This window comes from Semicossyphus pulcher, unplaced genomic scaffold (assembly GCF_022749685.1).
Source record: "Semicossyphus pulcher isolate SPU_LCO1_2020_fin unplaced genomic scaffold, fSemPul1.0.p SCAF_4, whole genome shotgun sequence".
In the NCBI taxonomy this organism is placed as follows: Eukaryota; Metazoa; Chordata; class Actinopteri; order Labriformes; family Labridae; genus Semicossyphus; species Semicossyphus pulcher.
The window spans coordinates 4,644,987-4,651,876 of NW_027211715.1; positions in this window are offsets into that span (position 1 = coordinate 4,644,987).

The window sequence follows — 6,890 nt, forward strand, 5'->3', positions numbered from 1 at the left end:
TAAACAAACTTTTCCTGACGCTGATGCTTTTGTAGGCTCTGTTTTCACTTTTTTTTTTTGTTCTTTCTCCTGGTTTTCAGCCGTTTTGCTGCCTGGTGTTTTAACAAGACTGTTTCAGTATTGAACATTGGCTATGCATGAAAGTAAACAATGCAACAAACTTTAACATGATTGCATTTGTTGCGACTTCTGACAGTTTCCTGCTGTGAACAGCTGCATTGTACAAAAGGAAAATTACATAAAATGCAGTTTGTTTTTCTTAGAACTATATTTTGTATTGTTTTTATCATAGTACATATATTTGACAAATTATGCCCGACTGATATTTTCATTTAAAAATAATCTATAATACTCCTTTCAGGGTACCAGTACCTCTTTTAAGGAACGCTGCCCTGTACATCAAAAAGATACTGACGTTTGTTGCAAAAAGTACTGCATAAAAGCAGGTTTGCACATTCATCACTTGAAGGTGAAAGTAGATCTGATTTTTTACTACTTTATCGACTGCAAGAAAAATATGCATTGGAGTAATCCTAAACATGAGCTGCACTGGTAAAAGACTGCCTGGTCACAAGGCTGCAAATCATTCTCTTACTACAGAGCCAGGGGGCTAAAACTCCTGCCCTGTGGTCAGAATGATTTGAAAGCTGTCTGAAAACTTAAACTATGACCTAAAGTCGGTGTCTCCAATCAGCAGACACACCCTGTTCAGGCCCCGGGGCTACGAGCCCACAGGTCAGCCTGTCACAAAGGCAAATCAACACTTTAAAGAGCCCCGATTCAATGGCCTCCCAAGGGACAGAGGCGTCAGCGAAGACCTGGCCGAACCCTCTGAGCGTGATAATTAGTTCAGCTAAACAAACTTCTAATTATGCTAAAACAACATTGGCATCTGAAAAGAAGTTAGAGTACTCAGTGATAGGGTGAGGCTGTTGTAAAATACAGAATGGTGGCTGCAATCAAGCAGGACAGCACAAACTTAGTGTAATGGCCATACAATGCAGCTGCCACTCAGGCTGCAATAAACTGCAGAGGGATATTAAATCAACAAGTATCTTAAAATCTGTATTATCAAACAGACAAAACAAATGTAACAAAGATGCAACCGATCCTAACATCAGGCTTGCTTTTGCTGTGGACTTCAGACCCTAAAAAAGGTGTTCAGTGTACACACTGCCTGCCCTTCCTAACCTCAGAGAAAGCAGTCTTATCTCTATTAACTGCATCACCTCAGATGCTACAGCGGTGAGAAACTCAGGCGAGAGTCAGGCCATGCCTCAGCTAAAGATCTGCAGATCCAGGGGCTCAGACAAAAGAAGCTTTACCAAAGGTTTTCCCTTTAAAGGGCCTGTTCCTTAAGTCAGCTAGATTAGTTTAGTATCAGGTGTCAGGCTGCAGTGGCTGCGAGGGCACAGACACCTGCCCTGAAAACAGTGTCAGCTCCCATCCACACTGACAGACGCACGCAGAAAGCATCACTTGGGTGGCAATTGTTAAAACCCTCACAATCAACTGCCCCCAAATCCTAAAATGCTCCTGTTTAAAAGCAATAAGCTGCTTTGGGATAAACTCATTTAACTACTGGGTATTTAGACTGCTGCCAGAAAATCTGAAAAGGAAAGGACCGACTGTGGATGTAACAATTCAAACTGAGTGATTTATCAGCCACAACCAGTTTTTTTGTGTGTGGTTTAAAGAAGTGGTGAGTTGGTGACAGTATAGGAAATATTTTCAGATCCGCACAGTGAACTGCATTTGTTGAATATGAATCATGTAACTAAATGTAAAATCAATGTGCTGTACAACTATTAAACAATTCTATTAGATCCTTAACTTGATAGATGTTTTTCAAACATACACAAATGAACTGTTTAACTGACTAGTAACTACTAAGCTAGTAAATTAATCAGAAACTATCAATCCTTTTGAGACATTTTTTAAGAAGAAAAGTTTTAATTCTGTTTCCTGTTTTAAAAATAAGAATACTTTCTTGTTTCTTTTCTCCTCTAAGACAGTAGAGACATTTGTGTGCGCCATCTTGAGCTTTGATAAACACTGATTGACTTTTTTTCATCATTTTCATTTGAATGAAAACAACTAATCAATTAATCAAGAAAACAATGAACAGATTAATAGATAAGGAAAATAATCATTAGTTTGCGATATACTTTTTATTTCTGTACTAGGGATATTATCGGCACGTTATCGGTATCTGCAGATATTGGCTTGAAAATTACATTTGTCGATATTTTCCGCTGATAAAACAACACTGATGATTCCCTAAAAAAGCTTGACGCAATGCTATGACATTAACTCTGTAAGAATGTGTGTGCGCACTGCCTGCACCACACCTCTTTCGTCAAGCGTGAAGAAGGGTTAAGATTTCTGCAGTATGGCAGTTTTCCAAAGTTTCCAAAATGGACAGCAAGATTGATTTCATTTCATGTATTTGTTCTGTGCAAAAGATAAAATTTGACCGAGCTGTGGCTATTGTCAGGATTGTCTCAGACAGAGCACCATCCAAGCCTGTCTAAGTTGTATGAATATTACAGTTTTATTTGAAAGAAAATGTTACATACAAATAAATATGGCATTTTGTACATAGCCTAAGTTTAAGTACTTATATTGCCCAGTGAACGTGTACATTTTAAAAAGCACTGTGTTATGTTATTTCTGCATCTGCCAGTGGGCCACTACAAGAAGAGTAGGCATGATATCAATTCCACTACAGGGGAGACTTGATGTTCTGAGCAATTAGGTGGAAAAAAACATGTAATATTGAAATCTGCAAAAAGGGATGGAAAATATCGGCATATCGGCAAAAAATCCAATATCCTATTCTTTACCCATGCTCATCTGTACTGAGGGCAGCTCAGCTAAAATGCTGAAATACAATACTCAGACATTCTTTGATAATTCCCACTTAATAACAAAGCCATGTATCTGTACTTCACTTTCATACATGCACACATTGTCAAATAAATGTATTTAATTAATGACCATTGGACACAGGAGCATTTGACACGTTTTAGGAACTATGGGAATTTACTCTGCACTGGCTCTAGTTTTGGTTTCAGGCCCACAGGTCCGGCCTTTGAAAGGTCCAACAGTGGTACCGTCCAACAGGTAAACAACTACCAGGGTGGAGACTGAATATGGCTGACAAAAGCACCAGTTGCAGCTTGTATCATCATTTGAAGTATGGGGATGTAATATTTGTTTAATGTTGATGTTTAAATAACAGATATAAAGATGTTTCCAAGGCGAGCAGAAAAAACACAAGAAGTGTTTTCTGTATTTATGCGCTTTAGGAAAAGGTAAAACAGGTCTCTTTCCTTCCGTGTGTTGTCAGTCTCTCTGCATGTCGGCTTTCAAATGTCTTTTCAAACATTTGTCACGCAACAGTAGATCTAAAAAAAACTCTTGTTGTTGTCTTGTTGCACGGAAAAATCTACAACAAAGCCTTTGTGTTTTATTCTGTTATTGGTCTCAAATCACAAAGGGGAAATGCACAAACACTAAAGCAATAAACGGTCTTTTAGTGCCTAATTAAGTTTCTCAGTTTAGTTCCAGGCGCATTTAATTTCATACTAAATTAATAGTATAAAAGTATTTTAAATTTTAAAGGTTATCTCTGATATCAGAAGATAATACTGTTTAATGAGAGATTAATTCTCATGTGTCTTACTTATTCCAAAACAAAATGTCTAACATTTATTCAAACCAACAACTGCCTTATGAAAACCCGAGTGAGACCTTTTTCCTGTTCTTCCAACCAAACCTACATCAGTCTAGCTGAACTCAAAGGCATGTTAAAAAGTACTGAATTAAAATCTGATATTATAAAGAAATCATTGTGGATAACTTATGTTTAACTAAGGCGTTTATGGGATTACTGCTGGAGGATTTATTCACTCGCTCTCTCTCAAAGGGTGTGACCTACAAGTTTTTCAGTTGAACCTGGCGGGATATAAAACTGCTGTATGAAAGAACGGCTAAGTCTGGTCTAAGCTGTAAGAAAGATGGAAGAAAAAATACAAGACATGAGGGTGATGGGGGCTTCTGCCGCAGCATCCCCTCATCTACAGTCAGAGAGGGTCTCACACTGACTCACGGACTCAACAGTTATTCAAGCGGACCGTGGCAAACACTGGTTCCTCTGTGCTACACCTTTAAAAACACTTCTTAACATGCTGGAGGCAAACTGGTGGAGCATGAATACATAAAAGAAGAGCTTAGTATGGTTGCTTACTTTAGATGAAAAACAGTATGAGTCCCTAAATAATAGGTTAAGTTGAGATTAAAGTTGTGCTTCTTGTTACTCAAGTTTTAAACAAAAAGTAAAACTAGTGTTAGAGTTTGAAAGGTTCAGCTGCCTAAAATCTGTCTGCCTTTTCAGATAAATAAAGGGCAAGACATTTTTTATATATGTTGGATGCAAAGACTGCTTTGAAAATGCCAAAGAGAAAACATTTGGTGCCATTAAATTGCACCCTATTTGTCAGATTCTTTTTCTTATCATGGATTTAAATTGTGTTAAACTTCAGAAACAGCAGAGAAAGCTGATCGGCTGCCTTGTCTTTAATCCAGGGGACCATCATGAGACACACGAGCTGTGGTGAAAAAAGCAGAATCCAAACACAAACATGTAATTAGATCTCAGGGAAGCCGTGTGTTGATTGAGCTACTCTCTGCTGTAAAGTTATTTCAACTCTATCCTGTGCCTGAAAAGGCCCTCTGCTCAACACTGCGTCCTCCACGCACAGCTGATCAGAGCTTTATCTGAGTGTAAAATCAGCTGTTTGGGGTAGGATATAGCGTTTCTCCTGCCACTATTTCTGCTACATTCCTTCATGTTATTCTACCCTCTGCATGCTCCTCTCCTCCCCCCTTGTTGCCAGCCCCCACCTTCACTTAGAGGAGACACGTACTGATAGATGAGCGCTGGGACCTCTGCAAGAGAGGCAGGTGCTGCGTTAAATTGTTGCCCTGCAGCTACAGAAAAAAAATCCAGCAGAAAAAGGAATTTCAGATTAAACATAAACCCTACACAATACAAATAAGTCCCCCAGGGCACTAAACAGTGAGCTGCATTCTAATGACTCATGAAAGAGGCACACCTCCACATGGGTGGAGGAGAAGGGGGGAGGTAGGGTGAGGGTGGATTTGCCCACCATCTCTTTTCATCAAAACAGACACTTGACTTGGTAATAACGATCAGGGCTTGGTGATTGGCGAGTTGCCATTGCAGCAAGGTCTCAGCCCCACATGGATGCTGCCTGCTGGCGTGCCAATCAGTGCACCACGCCCCTCTTTGGTGGAGAGGAAAGTGGGTGGTGGGGGGGTGGGGCCATTAATCACCAGTTCAAGAGAGCACAGGCCCCCTTGGGGGATGTGCAGGGTAACATTACTCAGCTCCTTGAACACAATTTTTATTTGCTATTTTTTTCCACTCTGGCTGGACAACAGCATTCCTGCACTGGGTGGGGAACATGCACATCATCCCTCAGCAGCAGAGCTGGCAGAGATATGTCCCCCACTGCAGGTCAAACTGAAGGGAGTTGACAGAGTGCATTGATTTACACTATGACTAAAAAGTGTTTTTTACAGAGCTTTACTTGGCTATAGTGTCAGTGTCTTAACTGAGTTATCACAAGAAGCAAGATCACAATCATGCATCATGTGTTGATTTAAAAATTTTTTTTAAAAAGACAAGAAAGTCAAATGTTCATTAGATAAAGCTCATCATCCGGCATGAGACTGTCTGAATCCACATTCTACCATCAACAGACTCTGAGAGCTTCTTGTCTCACGAGAGGCCACCCAGGTCAAGCACAACTCAGGCTGAAGGAGATAATATCATCACCTAACAGACAACATCTCGGAATAAAAACACAGATAACCCGGCCTCATTCACTACCTGTCAAACTACCTTGTACCACATTTTCAAAACTGTCTTGGGGAAATTCCATTGTTAATATAAAAATTGAAAGTATGCTCCGTGCACGGGATTTACCAATGAATGAATTTACCATTACTCAGAATGAAAGTAATCTCAGATGGTGTCTTTATTAACCAGTAAAGTTACATAAAATTACTATATTTTTTGGTGCAAAGACCAAAGTGTTTTCCTGGCATGCTTATGCACATGCATACGTGTTGTGTCTGTCCAACAACGAGCTCTGTCATAAACTGACTTTTATCTTTGTTTGGAAAAGTCTTCCAGTTATTATTGGATCTGCTGACAGTTTCTGCTTTTAAATCCCTTTTCAAGACACTTTTTTTTTTAAAACAAACTTGCCTTTTTTCCATAAAATCACACTCATTGTTTCCCCAATAATATTGTGGTATCACTTAATTTTAAGTTTATTTAATTGTGTGCTTGTATTTAGCTGTTTTTATGTTTATTTATACATATATGTGATTGGTTTTTATGCATGCCATTGTGCTCCTTGCCCAATACAAATAAAAATATTTTTAATGTTAGTAACTGAGTCAATTAGAGATAAACTGAAGCATAACGTGGCTTTATGAAACAGTACATTATATAAAACTGAAAATTATGTTCCAAACAATTAAAGGTTAAAGTGGTGTTTTCCTTGAACAGCAAACCTACGTACTTACAGAAAGCGTCTCATCTGGCTCGTGCATGGTTATGCAGTCCATACTGATCTGAATGGTGTTTCCTGCAGACCTGTCAGTTGGACTGTCTGTGAAGTTAAGTTCAATGGGCTGGACTGAATGAATGGCAGATCTGAAACAGAGGAAGATGGGTAATACTGAAAAATAGTCACTTAAGTCTGTTTTTTTCCTGTACAATGTCCCTTATTGTATCATTCACTTACTGGTCCAGCATATCAAACAGTTGGTTGAATACATCCTGGCTGAAG